We start from the raw sequence: 14,662 nt of genomic DNA, 5'->3' as shown, positions 1-14,662 counted from the left end.
GCCAAGCACCTTGCATTTTTCAAAACACAAATACAGTTTTGCTGCTTCTGGGACACAGGCCAGCTCATCTAAATGCAGCACTCGAGATGGAGAAAAGGCAATTTGCCACAACACCTTTTCCATCTTGCTGCCTAGCTCACTGCTGCAGTTACAGATGGCCAGCATTTGTGTCTTAAACATTTATCTTGCAAAATATAGACTTCTATATAAAAAGTATTTAGCAGTGCAAAATATTTTCCTTAAATTTAAATTTTCATCTTGTTTCAATTTTTAGGAAACATTTTGAAATTTCAGATGTTGTTTTTTCTCCTTTTCATCACCTTCCTTCTGTCTCACACTGTGAATACTGTAGATTTTTGCCAAGGTTAGAAGATTCGGGTGGGGGGGTGGTGTGTTCATTTTCTCTTTGCCACTTTATTTAAAGCTTTACCTATGCTGTTACTAGACTGTCTTCAGACCTTGGCTAACACGGGTTCTCAGTGTCCTACTACACATCATCATGAAGCAAGTACACTGTGATTAAAGGCTGCATTAGAACCGGCTTCCTTTTTTCTTTACCTGCTCTGTCAGTTTTGTGAAGCTTGCAAAATCACAAACTAGATATGAAAATACATAAGCACATTTTAAAATTTGGACACTGGGGTTTTTCTTGCAGCCAGTGGCAGATGGGAATGATTAGCAGAAAAGAAACAGAAGTGAAAATTTTTACAAATATTTTGGGCGAAAGAATGCACTTTGTCCCAGTTTGAACCCAGTGAAATATAAACTGCTTCAAAATGAAATGACTCTTTAAAAGACTCCACTAATTATCTCTGTGCCTTTTACATGCAAGTTGAGAGCAGGGTCTTGACAGGCTTTGGCTGAAAAGCAGGGTTTCAAGTTCACAAGAAACCAAGAAACCTCATCTTTTCACATTTGGGTTACATTCCAAGTCCAACTGAAGTGAGTAGCTTTCAAAATCCTGGTGAACTGGCGTTTCTGAGAATGTTTTATTACGAACACACCAGCACACACTGCTTCTGAAATAAAGCCTGGTTCCTGAGAGCTCCAGCCTCCTAGGCCTGCGGCAGTCCTCGGATAAGCAAGATACAAATGTTTTGCTGCTGGGTGCATTTGAGATGTGCCGGTTTGTTTTCTGACAGAATTCATTGCCAGACTCAGTGACAGCACACAGGATTCAAGGCCATGAGCTCCTACAGTGGAGTAAATTAGTATTTTGCAACTTAACGTTGCTTTCTCAGAAAAGGCTAATTCACCTGTCCTAGAGAGGCTGGACTTGGCTCTCAGCAATTTAGAGCAGTGAAGATATTTGTTTGAACAGCATATGGGAGCTTTTCATTAATTTCCAGGCTTGCACTGGAGCCTACACGTCTCGTGCTTTTGCTTCGTTATTTTATAGCAATGCAATCTTGTTCAGCTTCTGCAGAGGTACTGTGAGAAAAGGGACTGATTCTGAGTGTTCTTCCAAAAGTTTTGTAATATTAATGGAAAACCTTGCTAAGAGGAAGAGCATGCATCTGGTGGCGAGCATTTATCCCCATCAGGTAAACCTGCAGAGAAGTTTATCAGCTGTTCAGACATGCAAATTGAGATCAGGTTTTTATCAGGGTCTTACTGTGACACTTTTGAATGAAGTTTTCTGAACCGGGAGCAGTTCTAGGAACTTGAATTTCTTAGCATCTGCATGATTTATACTGTGCATTTAAGGTGGCTAATGACTGCTTTTGCCAGATTCTTATAATTTGTGACTACTGTGAGCAACTGACACTTTCTTGGCCATCCATTCGAGGATCCAAAATGCTGCCAACGGTCAGTTCTTTCCATGGCTACCTGCAGCAATCAGAGGGCACCCATGCTTTCTGCCAGGGTTTTTGAGGAGCGCAGCAGCAGCAGGCTCACCGAGGGCTGCGCGGGAGGAAATGAGAACAATCGGCAGGGAAATACAACCCAAAATAACAAGTTGGCCTCCAAAGAAAAAAAAGGTCACTTCTTGAAAGCCACTGTTTGAGAGCGGGGGGTGAAAAAGAGTGAGCAAACGAGGGAGACTCAATGCCTCTGTGGTTCCAAAGAATTCCTTTTTATAAGCAAAACAATGCTGGAGAACAATGCAAATACTTGCAGTGCTTTCGAGGCAGTAGATTAATTTTTTTTTCCTTATAGAAAGTAAATTGGAACTGCTTCCATAAACAATAGGCATTGGCTACAGAAGAAAGTGTGAGTTTTGCAGAGATTTAAAAATAACCAAAAGTAAGGAGCATATTGGCAAAGCGTTCTGTTTTCTCAGAATAGTAGGGAAAATGCAATGCAGCCTCGACATTTGAGAAAGAGAAAGGCTAAGAAAGCAGATTGGGAGACATAATGTGGTAAACTTTGAATATGCCAGGTTTTGTTTTAGAAGCCAATGTTTGGCGATAGATTACCTCATGATGGGAACAGTGAAATGGATTGCAGACTTTGACAGCTCTTTCTCCAAACATTTAAAATCTTTCAAAATATTGTTCTTCGGTAGACCAGTATATTCCAACTAATTATACTGACATGTACTGTGTCCCGATTCAGTTTGGTGCTGAAAGCTGCCCAAACCTGAATATTCATGAATTCCAGGCAAAATCATGGCTTGCTCTGTCTTCACACAGCACCTGGAACAGGGTGCAAGAGCACAGCACAAGTAATAAAAACAATAACCAATGCATCAACCTCAACAACTTTATCTTTGCTTTATCTAGCAATTAAAAAAAAAAAAAAAAAAAAAAAAAAAGCTATGTTAGTGGTGTTACCTGATTCCTGACCTCTGTAATTACACCGGTGCTAAAATTACGACAGCTGCAGTTCTGTTGTTGGAGAGGGCTCTTGTACTGGTAAAGCTCTTTTGATTTTCTGAATGAAAATAAGCTTCCCAGTATGCCCCTGTACACAGCAGTAAAACAATGGCTGCACTAAAGAGGGTTTGGTGCTTAAAAACAGCCTTTTTTTTTTCTTTCTTTTAGTGTAGGTGAGTCTCTAATGAGGTAATAGTCACAAAAATGTCAATGTTACAGCCAAAAAGCTTTTATCTGATATATGTGGAGAAATAAGAGACGTCAATATTTTTGTGCTGGCTATCTGGCTTGATAAATGCAAGTTTAATTACTCTGTATAGGTTTGACTTGGACAAAGTGGCTGCATGCTTCTCTCTTTCCTTGTCCCATTGGAAGTACAACATTGCTGAGAAACAACTGAAGTTTATAGGTATTTCAATATTAGTCTTCACCTTTCGTGTCCCTTGCTGCTGCCCATCAGCATGTACATTTTAGTTTTCTTTCAGCCTTTTCATATGAACTTCTTTGAAGTTCTGTATGACTTAGAATAACTCTTGGGATATATGTTTTGTCTTGTAAAGTTTCCTGGCAAACTGCTAGTCTGCACCAGCTAAAGCTCCCGGCAACTGGCCATCTGAAGCTTTACTCCAAACAGGAACGGCTGTAACTAGGTTTCTTTAAAATAAACCTCAGGGAACCAGGTAACTGAAGGGATTTGGAGCCTCTGAGGGCATGTTATACTCCACAACCAACTTGACTCACAGGCCTGGCCATGGCTGGTCTCCGGTGCACAGCTGCCCCTAAATTCAGGATCAGACCCTTTGGGCCCCTCTGGTCAACGCAGGGACTCCCTCAGAGTCCCTCCCTTGGGTTTGTATGGATGTAGCACATCCACATCCTCAGACAAGAGCGGAGAAGCTGGACTCCATTACAGTTAGCAGAAAATTTGAGTAGTTAACATCAAAATTTGTGATTCAAGCATAGGCTTCAGTGGCAATGCTGATGCAGTCTAAAGGTTTCTCTAAAATCTCCTCCAGGCTGGTACAGCATCAAAGACCATCTGTGCTGGTGGGTGGAGGTGCACAGGCCTCTGCTGGCCAGGACAGCAGCATCAGTCCAGCACCAGATGAGCACATCTTCACTGCTTGGATAGAGACTGGACCAACCCTTGATTTGTGGAAATGGTCCTCTCCTGCTTCATCGTGAGGTAAATTGTCTGGTGGCTAACGGGCTATGAGTGTGTGGTGGAGGAAATGAGAAGGCCTTCAAACCTCCGGGGCTAATGATCTCACACCCTCAGAGATACAGTACCACTCAACCTGTTCTCAGGCAAGTGACAGTATCTCAGTGTCCCTCTCGGAGGTCCCCAGCTGCCGTGCCTCACGCACTAAAAAGCCTGACAGGTAATCCAGTCGGTGTGAAGAGGGCTGCAGGTAGGTAGCCATCAGGAGAGCATGAAGGCCACAGTTGTTTCCAGAGCCTGAGGAGTAGCAAGAGGTCCCTGCTCAGACCTAAGCAAGAATGAGCACAGTTATACTGGCCTAGCGGTTATGATTTAAGGTAGTTTTAGTGATTAACTGCAAAAGTAGGATAAACAGCACTGTACAGTAAATAAACTCTTTCTGTTAGACGTGACCCAGGGCACCATGCCAGGCTATCACTGCCAGACTTGGAAGTATTCAGCTTTTTGCATGTTATGATGGAAACTTTTGAAGAATAGATTTCAGTACATGAGTGACCCCTGGCATTTTGTACCCTGCCATCATAGTAACCTGTACTCCTCTCTTTTTATCCCTACTTCTGTGTACACAACACCGAAACAGCAAAAGGGACAAGCTGGTTTGCTCCAGGAGAGTTGTGGCAAACAGCACAGCTTGTATGGATATCTCAGCAACCAGTCTGCAAACTCTAAACAGGACCAAGGTCTGTATGCACCAAGGCCTCTCAAAAATGTGCTGTAATGGTTGAGACCTAAGGGACCCAGCAGTGTCAGCTTTGAGAACAGCAATGATTTTCAACAATCTCTTCTTGTGTCTACACTTCCAACGCTAAATCAGTCTAATTACTTCTGGGTTCTTGCCCATCACGTTATGAAATGCTTCAGAGGTTAAAGAAAAAAAAAAAAAAAGAAGATCAAACCATGGTCCAAACCTCAGGAGGAAGAAGGCATCTGTCAGGACAGGCTCTTACCAGAAATGGTATAAAGAATCCTTGTTTACTAAATCTTTCAAGTCTGTAGCTAGTTCAAAGACACCTCACAGTCCTCCTCATTAGAAGAGCAAAAGAACAAGTGAAAAGCCTTCAAACTAACTAATTAAAAGCAGTAGCTGTGTGTACTGTGGTGTGGCAGGGATTTTTGTTTGATTTTTTTTTTTGTATCCACCAATGGTAGAAGAAAGTTCCTTCCAAGGTGATAATTCTGCCCCTGCATTGAAATGTGAACAAAGGGAAACTTTCTCCATTTCATTTGGATTTATTCCCATCATTTGTAAACAGTGTTAACATAAAGAAAATTCATGACACACTCACTTACTAAATGTGTTAGCGTGAGTGATAAAAGATCTTAAGAGCTCTCAGAAGGCAGTTTGCTCTTTAACATAACATGTTTTTTTTCTTGAAGGTGTGTTGTTGAAGAAGTATGTGAGAGCAGAAAAGAGTTAAAATAGCATTGTCATCCCCTGAATAGAACATACCTAGGTAAGTGAAGCACAGCTGTGACATTCACCTGCAACACAACCGAGAGCATCAGTAAAGCGAAGAGGACAGAGCGTTGCAGCAGCTCTTGCATTTAGTAAGCATGGTAATAACAATGACGAACATCACTCTTTTCCTGAGAACAGAGATAGGGATGGGGACAATAAATAACCTGCAGGATGCCAGGCAGGGACTTGACATTTCCTACAGCCATTTCTCCTGAGTCCCAGCTGATGTGCTGCCTTCCTTGGGATGACCACCTCTCACTGATTTCAGTGAAAAGTAAATTGTGTACAGCCGTGTTGCCAAAAATGCCAGCTCAGGTCCCACTGAAGCACGGTGTTGGCTGCTGCTCTTGGGCATTCCTCCCCCACTCATTCCTTGTATGATCTCTGCAGGGATTCATTACAAATTAATTCTTTCCATTCTTTTTTTTTTTTTTTTTAAATTTCCAAGGAGTATCAGTTGACATTCACAGCCATTCATAACCTCTCCTGTGCTCCCCAAGCTTCATATTACACCTGAACAATTTCACTGCCTGAATCTGGCCTGTACTTCAGCTTAAGGGGAAAGCTAACCAGTGCTTGAGTTTTGGAGAAAGACTGGAGCCTTCGGCTGTAAATTTTTCTTTTGGCGTGTCTCCTCAAGGTCCATTCACATTATACTTTGCAAGTGACAAAACAACGCTGCTATTTATTAAAAACAATGGCACTCTCATAATTTTGATTAAAAAACAATGGCTCAGGGGTGATGATGACTAAATATAACTCCCACATGTTCCCCAGTGCCTGGGCAGAGTGAGGTGGAGCTCGGCACTGGAGTCTCCCTGATCCTTCCATGGATATCGGCATCTGCCACACCTGGGGTCCAAGGCAAAGCTCTTTCCTCCAGAGGCCAAGAGCTGAGTCTACAGTTTCCACCAGGGTAATCACCTTTCCCAGGCAATAACGAGCACTTCCTAAGAGCAGCTGTTTAAGATGGCTCAGAAGTGAGGAGAAGAATGTGGTTAATAGTTAAGGCCATGAATCTGGCTTCCACGTGTGGCAGGGAAGAGCTACTTTTTGATAAAATGCCAGTCAGATGCTCGGTATTTTTTGTGGTTCCTTTTTGTGTTCAGAACTTAATGTCCCCTTGCACTATTAGTATTATTTTTTTTTTGCAAAAGGATTTACATAGGTAAATTGTGCCTGTTCAGGGAGAGCCATATTTTTAGGCTGTTTAAAACACCGAGGATATTTTTTAAGGCCCTGTAACCAGAATTAGATGAAAAACCAAGAGCTCTAGTGTTTGCACTGCAGTTAGCTGAAACACTGATTTTTTCTGCGCTAGTGAACTGTGCCTGCGGTACTCAGTGGGCATGTTACGGGGAATGGAAGGAGCACACCTCAGGAAGGTGTAGTGCACTGCACACGTTGCAGCAGAGGGCTTTTTGCAGTCTGCAAATGCTGTCCTTACTCTCCAAGCTGGTCTGCTGTTGCCATCTGCTGGATAAATCCTCCTGTTTTCAAATTTGATGACGAAGAGAGTGTCTGTTCTTATTAAATACTTGTGTCTTTTTGTGCTTTGTAAGACAGGCCTTTTTCCTGCAGGTCCTGTATGATACAGCATCTGCACCGGGTAGGTGCACGCTGAGCATGCTGTGGCTGGGCAAGGACTGCACAGATCCGGGGACAGTTTGCTATTTCACATGCTCTTACTGCACTCAGCACAGTAAAACACCTCCTCCAAGATGAAGGTAAGATCAAAACCACTCCTCCCTGAGACATCTTCCACTTAAAAACCAAAAAAATACCCCTCCAAAGGAAAATTCTCTCTTGCAAGTCTTCCATTCCCCTTGTTGCTGTATTGTGCTCACAGAGTTGTGCAATGCCCATTCTGCGTATGTTCACACAAGGATCATACAGAAACTTTACACGAGGAAGAGACCTAAGAACCCTATCCATCCCTGTATATTAAATCTATAATTTATTTCTATTTTGCATTGTTTTCATGTATTTCTTTCTAAACTATGTCTGGAGAAGTATAACTGCAGTCTGCTTCTGTGAGATTTTATATAACCTCCTTCTCCCTTGGGTACCTTTTACTTGCAATAGGAGTCTTAAAAAAATAATTTCTATTTCTTAAAGATTCTGTGGCTAAGTATGGGACAGGTAAAATCTTATGCTTGCAACCAGCCTTAAGACAGACAGGTTGCTGGTTGCCGTAGACATTCTTAACACCACGTTATCAGGTCCCAGTCTAAGCTACAAGGCGTAATTCCCACGGTGTTAAATCCGTTGCTGATGGCTGATCACCTCCAGCTTGCAGGATTGCAAGAATCTGAGCTAGTGCTAACAATGGCACAAAGGTTTTAGAAAATGTCTTTGCTGTTGACAGGGTTTTAAAATCTTGTACTCAGAGTAGAAGTCAATGGGGTGTGAATCCACCCACGCCAAAGCTGAGAATATCAGGACCCGTGATTGCTGTGTCTCTAAGCTCCACTTACATACTGCCTATAAACCGTCCTGCAACGTGCCTTTGCATACCAGAACAAGGGATATTTAAGCCCCTGGCCAGAGGTGCTATGGGCTCTTTCAGGTATCACAGCAAATTGTTGCTGCCACTTTACCAGGTGGAGGAGGTTTAAAGGCAAGACATGTTAGCCCAGACGTGAGACAGTATTATGTTTATTGGCTTCTAGTTGGCTCAGCCTGGGGACAACGATGACTTGTATCTTCTACAAAGCTATTACCTAAACATCCTCTATTAACCCGTGTGCTCAGCTTCACTGGCAGAGCTAAGCATCTTCAATTATGCTGATCCACTGATTTCAAACATCCACAGATCTCAGGCATCTACTGTGGCTTGTAGGACTCCTCATAAAATAGCAGACTTCACAACCTCTCTGTGCCGTGCCCTTCTTTTGATCCCATTGCTTTTTTCTTTTACTGCTACTTTTCTTGTAGATATCAAACACTGCATCAACACTTGTTATTTGATCCTGCCAAGAAAGCTAATGAAGAGGTACTTGCTGCTCAGTTCAGAAGTGCCTGTGACCTGTTTTACCCTCCACATGAGGACTATTTTAATCAATTACCCATCCACATCCTGAACTACATCTTCAGGGCATACGTATTTCTCCTCTGATGCCTATCTTGACATAGCTAAAATGCATAGGGAAAGCTTAGAAGTATCAGCCCAGCTGCTGTTTTCAGTCTCCTACTTTGTGCTGGGATAACAAGGTGTTCAAATGGGTTCTGACAGGCTTTCAAACATCGTCTCTCCAAGCAGACCTGTTTCTTCTGGTTAAAGGTTAAAGGAGGCTTTCAACAGTATGCCTAGCATGGAGTTACTTAACTATTTTAAGTGGAAAGTGGTCTGTCAGCTTCTGTGAGTTAGAAAGTCTCTTGGGAGCTCACTGTACCACTGGTAAGCACTCCTCATTTAAATCTTGGTGCTGCCGTGTTAGCTGAATTTGAATGGACACTCTAAAAATGTTCTTAAAGCTAGTTGTGTGCCTGCTTTGATACATCAGGTCGTTACTACAAAGATATCAGGTGGTACAGATCTAGTAGAGCAAATTAATCCTTGACACACTTCAGAAGGAATGGTTCTTTCCCCTGCACTGTTGTCTGCACTGATTTATCCAACTAGACTTCTGTGATATATACATAAACTGCACCTGGCATTTTGATCTCATTACAGCAAATCTAATTGTTCTTGTGCATAAGCAACAGCAGTAGACCTATAAGCAAGGGTTTAGGTGTGCAATCAAATATCATTTCCACTTACCAAGATTTAGTTGTTTCATCAAGCAAACTGCTCAGAGACCACATAACTAAATAAAAAAATTCCCAAGACATATTCATTATGTCTGCACTTTAAGCATGCCATTCTTATTGCTTGATATCCTTTCATTCCTGTTAGGAGGGACAGGAGATTCTTCACACACTATTTCCACCACGTCTGCCCATCTCTACTCCTACCACTGACTAATTGGTTTGGCTGCCTCAAGATGACCTCTGAAGAGCTGTAACCTTTGAACCCAGGGTAAGAACTTGATTCTCTACAGAAGACATCTAAAAGAAGAGGATGGAAAAGAATAAGCAATCATATCTTGTTCCTCCAAAAATACAACAACCCCACTCCAGCAAAATCCTGCTTTCCAACCTGACGGTGCTGGCCCAGCTCGCTTACAGATCTGCAGTCACCACATTCCTGCAGGTTATCATTTCCTCTAGATTGCTCTGCTGCAAGTCAAGGTGATTGAAGTGTGGGGGTGTAAAGCAATCTGCAATGGGTCAGTAAGCTGTTGCAAGTCAGTGTTAGCTGCTAAGATTTGATCCCAGACTCACTGACTGCCTGAAACAACGCGCTTGTCCAAGGGAACCATGAATCAAGTGCTATAAACCATGCTAAATAAAAAATCTAGCATGCTTTTATTCTTTGGTTACACTTAAAACATTCAGCTTATTTATTTGGATGTTACATTACTGAGTTTCAATTTTTATGCTTCTTTTTGGGAGTCTTAGGCTCTGTTTATTCTCAGGGTTCAATTTCCATGTCCAGAATAAGTATCAAAAATGTCCTCCCAGAATCTGAACCTGATCAGGTAGGAAACATGCACTGGTCTGTATGAATATAATTCTGCTCAGAATCTGCCCATTGTAAGTTGGAGGGACCAGTCCCCTTCTCTGTGCCCTTTGTCCTTCCTCAGCTTCAAATATATAGGGCATTCAGCAGGGTCTGCTAATTATTTTGGTCTTGTCCTATTCAGTTTAAGCTTTCATTTGCCATGATAGAAGATTTGGACAACTTGTCTGTTGTTTTGCGTAATGCTTTTTAAGGTTGCGTCCATACTACTGCTTGATGTGGAAGTTGTATTGGTGACGTTCTCAAGGCATGTCCTCAGTGTGTCTCTTGTTATCTCGCTATTTGTGATGCCCGAGGTTGCCTTGTCCTATTCAGATTCGTGATGTAGAGGAGCTGACTTGCCAACTCATATGGAAGTTTGCACTCACTGTGGAGTGACTTATCCTATCAAATTTCTGCTGTAGGTTTCTGTGGCCCTGTTCCATGAAGAAGAGCTGACATGGTCTCGTTGTTGGCAACTTTTATTTCTGCATCAGCATAAAAAATATTTTTAATACTACTTAATAAAAATACTTTTAATACTACTTAATACTAGTTTTAGATGCTGTTTTTTTAAAGTTTAAAAGGTGTTCAAAATCATTTGTTTGGTTTTGATATTTGGTTCCCTGATATTCATTGCTTCATAGTTAACCCAGAGTAATATTGTCATCACAGCATTTCTTCCTCCATAAATAAGAATTTGCCAGTAATAATTTGTCCCTTTGGTTATTTTCCTGGTGGCCTTGTCAATGCCCTGTGGAGCCACCAGTGATCTCACATAGGAGCAGCGGGGGCCGTTCTCTTGAGCTGAATGGTGACAACAGGAGGTTGGCAGAGGTCAGTGGGGCTTTTGTTGGCACCCTCAGCCTTAGACAGCGTGCCTTTGGTGACTGTTCCCCTGCACTGAAATCTTGTAGCATGCAAGTGCTGTCGGAAAGCAACCAGGAGATATCGCACCTCTGTCCTACGGGTGACCTCTCACCCCTTATAGCATCAGAGACAGAAATCTCTGTCGGGTTCAGTGTGAGCTGATTTAGGTGCCTAAATACCATGGAAAAACTGGATGCAAGCTGCACATAACAGCGGTGGCTTTCTCCCAGCCCATCAGAGCTGGATTTCCTCTGGGACAGCTGGAACAGGGGAATAAACCACCCCTCCCCAGCTGGAGCACAGGCAGCTTGCAAGCTGTGCCATGGCCTGCGAGGCAGGAAGGCCTTTTCCATCAGAGGGCTGATGGCTCCGAGGCAGCCTCTGCAGGAAAGCCAGAACAATGGGAAACCAGAGTTAACCTCGCTTCTCCAGGCAGATTCGGGGACGAAATGGAGGAGGAGCAGCGCTGGCTCGGTGCCACAGCTCTGCATGCGGTGGGGATGGAGAAACTGCGATAACATGGCTCCTTGGCTGAGGCTTTAAAAAGAAGGCGCTCACTTTTTCTGTTGTTTTTTCAAGCATTACATAAAAGTTCCCCTCAAAAGGCCAAAGGCAGCTGTTTTCTTAGGACAAGGAAGTCAGGAAGAGGCAAAGCAGGCAAAAACATCAGATAAGTCTGGGAGAGAAAAAAAAATGGAAAAGAAAAACTTGGCTAACCTATTTTTCCCCCCTCTTAAACAGCCAAACCTCTGCAGAGCAACGTCTAGGAGGAAAAGCAGAGCTGACAACTGACAACCGGTACCCGTGCTCCAGTGAGGACCGCTGCTCTCGCTCCTCTCTGGGCATCCTGGTCCAACCTGAAGCTCCAAGGTTGAGGGGTTTTGGGGTTTTGCAGTTGTAGCGCCTTGTCACAAGGTGGCAGGGACGTGACACTTTCTGGCAGGCTCCCGTTCAAAGCCTCACTGCTTTCCTTCTTGTTAGGTATAAATATATGGAGTTAGCAGCAATCCTCCGTCATTGTCTTTGAAACCGTCCTTGGGATAGCTCAAAGGGAGGGTAATTAGTTATTTCAAAGCTTCAATATTTTACCTTTTTGCACTAAAAAATAAAAATGGCTTTGGTTTCTCCTGCCTGCAAGCCAGAATGACATTGGGAGGGAAGTTGTGTTAGTTCTGGCTTCCTAGCGTGGATGCGCAGCTTTGGGCTTCTGGTAGCAAATGTCGGCACACATATAGGACCAATTCTCTTCTTTTCGTGTGCTTCCCACTGATAGCTTTTACCCTTTCAGATGCCAGGAGTTTTTGTGATTTTCCTGCTATGCTCTCCCAAGGATGTTGCAGGCTGCTGTGGCAGGGAGTGGGGCTGCTCCTCAAGCATCTCCGTACAGAATTCCACCTGCCACGATAAAATTAGGTTTGTGTTAATAAGCTACTAATACGCATCAGGTAAATATTGAGTTAATCACTGGAGTCCAAGCTGATCGTTGTCTCCTTATGTTCGCTTGCCTGGCAGTCTTTAGAGACGGGAGATTGTCAGGTTTTTTATCTGAGGTACACACAGTGAGAGATTACTTAGCTGTCATGCTGCAGAAAATGTCCCTATCATCCAGCAGGAGGTAACAATAACAAATTGCTGACACACAAATTCAGCTTTGCACAAATAGCAGTGCAAGATGCCTGCTGCTCCCTGAGTAGGAACCAGACCACTGTGAATGAGAGGAATTGGCACCGGAGAAGAAAATGAGCTGAAAATGCACCCGAGTAGAGCAGGTAGCATTATAAAATAATTATCTCTGAGCTGCTGTTCACTGGAAAATATTTCGCTTCTTGAGCACAATGCAGTGTCCCAAGAAGGTGTTTTTTGTGGGTCGGACAAATGTGCTTCCTAGCTCTGAGATTTGTTTCCCTTTGAGCTGAGGCTCAAATTTCAATTTATGTGAATAAAGAGTAATTAGAACTTTTTCCAGCTATCTAAAACACAGACTGCCAGAACCAAATGAGCTTGAGCCCTTACATCTTTATTATGCACCTTGAACTAGATGATGGGTACCAATATTAAAGTCAATCAACATTTTCCTGTGAATCCAGTATCAGCCTGAAAGGTTCTATTCATCTTCAATACAGCTTTATAATATTTAAAGGAAAAATACAAAATAGCAAGGACTGTTAGATTGCCCCAGGCTTCTACAGTTGGGAGTAGGGTAAACTGTTAAAGGGTGTGTTAGCACTTTCTTAGGAAAATGTCTTCCGTCGTCCTCTGAAGTTGGCTGCTGTCAGAAACAGGGAACTGGATGCACAAAACCCTTGTGTCCATTCCTGACTGCCAGTCCCTGTGTCCCCGAGGCTGTGCAGGAGAGTTTCCTAAGGGCTACTGAGGCACCTCCCAGGTCCCTTCTGTTGTGTCTCTTCTGGTCGCAGCTCTCAGGAGAGTCACCAGCTTCAGGTCAGGTGTTTAACATCAAAATGAACTTCCTTGGGAAAATCCCTCCCAGCCCTGAATATGCAGCCAAGGAACAGGGTCCAGATGGCAGGCAGGGCTCCTGAAGGTGATTTCAGTTTCTGGTAGATTTTGGACAGAAAGACCCACCACACCTCCTGGAAGAACATCAAAGAAATTGTCAGGAGAAAGCAAAAAATAGATCCGATAAATGCTCTAATTTCTGTGACTTTATTTATTTATTTATTTGTTTATAGGTTTGAGCATGAAGAACTTGTCTGCAGATCTCTCACCAGCCTGGATACACGGAGGTATTTATTCCTGCTCACATCCTGGAGGAAAATTTTTCCCTTTACTGAATTTCAACTATTTGCAGCCCAGCTTGAAGTCCATGATCTGAACTTTGTGCTGGAGTCTTTGTGATCTGTTAGAAAAATTGATTGATTTGAAACATTGTGCTAAGCTACCACCAAATGCTTTTTTCTCTGTTCCTGGGAACCCTGCTTCTCCGGCTGCATGGGAGAAACAACATCATAAAATGCCCTCTGCCAGCAAGTAGGAAATATAGAAATATGTGATACATAAAAGCAAGGAGCTATATATGGCCGAGCCCAAATCCAGTTCTGAGAGGAGATTTTCCACTAGAGGACAGAGACAGACTGGGGTAAGTGTACCAACGAAGTCAGGGATGTGATTTGCCTCCATGCTTTCTGACATAAGCCTTTCCTTCACACTCGTTTCCCACCCACCATTTTGCATGTCAGATTTTTGCAGGTACCAGCGCTGCTGAGAATCCCTCTGCTGGGTTTGGTGCCCCGGCCAGCCAGACAGCAGAGCTGTGTGTGTTTATTTCCATGTAACAGCTTGTCAGTTTAACAAAGACGGCGCCGTGAAATCAGAGAGAAAAAAAAATATGTCATATCTAGCCACTGCATGTATGTATTACGTTGAAGAGGAATTCATTGCTCTTTTCCTTTGACAGGACAGACTTAGCCCATAGCTCTGTTTTCACACTGCTAGAGCTATGTTAAAATCATCGAAGGGTCAGCTGCAGGCCCGCAGCACTGAGGCAGTTCACCTCTAAATACAGGCTGTCGGCTCTTCTCACTTACACGAGGGTGGAAAAACCATCTCCGACAGCAGATTTGCTGTGTTTGGTGTGGCTTTTTTTTTCTTCTTCTTCTTTTTGTGTATTCATAATACAAAAATGGGCACTGAAAAAAGGTTCAGAAAACGCACTTTTTGTCTGAGAT

The 14,662-nt window shown here is 43.0% G+C and overlaps 1 protein-coding gene across 3 annotated transcripts in view; it reads left to right on the top strand.

Moving 5' to 3' along the window:
* Positions 1-14,662, top strand: part of LOC308192691 (uncharacterized protein) — a 60,064-nt gene that overhangs the window by 18,402 nt on the left and 27,000 nt on the right. For 2 of the 3 annotated variants that reach the window (XR_013949013.1, XM_080586578.1), the window contains 6 exons: positions 3,836-4,005; positions 5,419-5,495; positions 7,082-7,227; positions 9,402-10,940; positions 11,715-11,843; positions 12,262-14,073. The gene's annotated coding sequence lies outside the window, so the exon portion shown is untranslated. Of the gene's footprint in view, positions 1-3,835; positions 4,006-4,639; positions 4,722-5,418; positions 5,496-7,081; positions 7,228-9,401; positions 10,941-11,714; positions 11,844-12,261; positions 14,074-14,662 lie in introns of those variants that run through there. The other variant, XR_013949014.1, reaches the window with a different exon arrangement.

Source organism: Anser brachyrhynchus (genome assembly GCF_964034855.1).
Source record: "Anser brachyrhynchus genome assembly, chromosome: 3".
Classification (NCBI taxonomy): domain Eukaryota; kingdom Metazoa; phylum Chordata; class Aves; order Anseriformes; family Anatidae; genus Anser; species Anser brachyrhynchus.
This window is presented reverse-complemented; position numbering and strand designations above follow the sequence as displayed.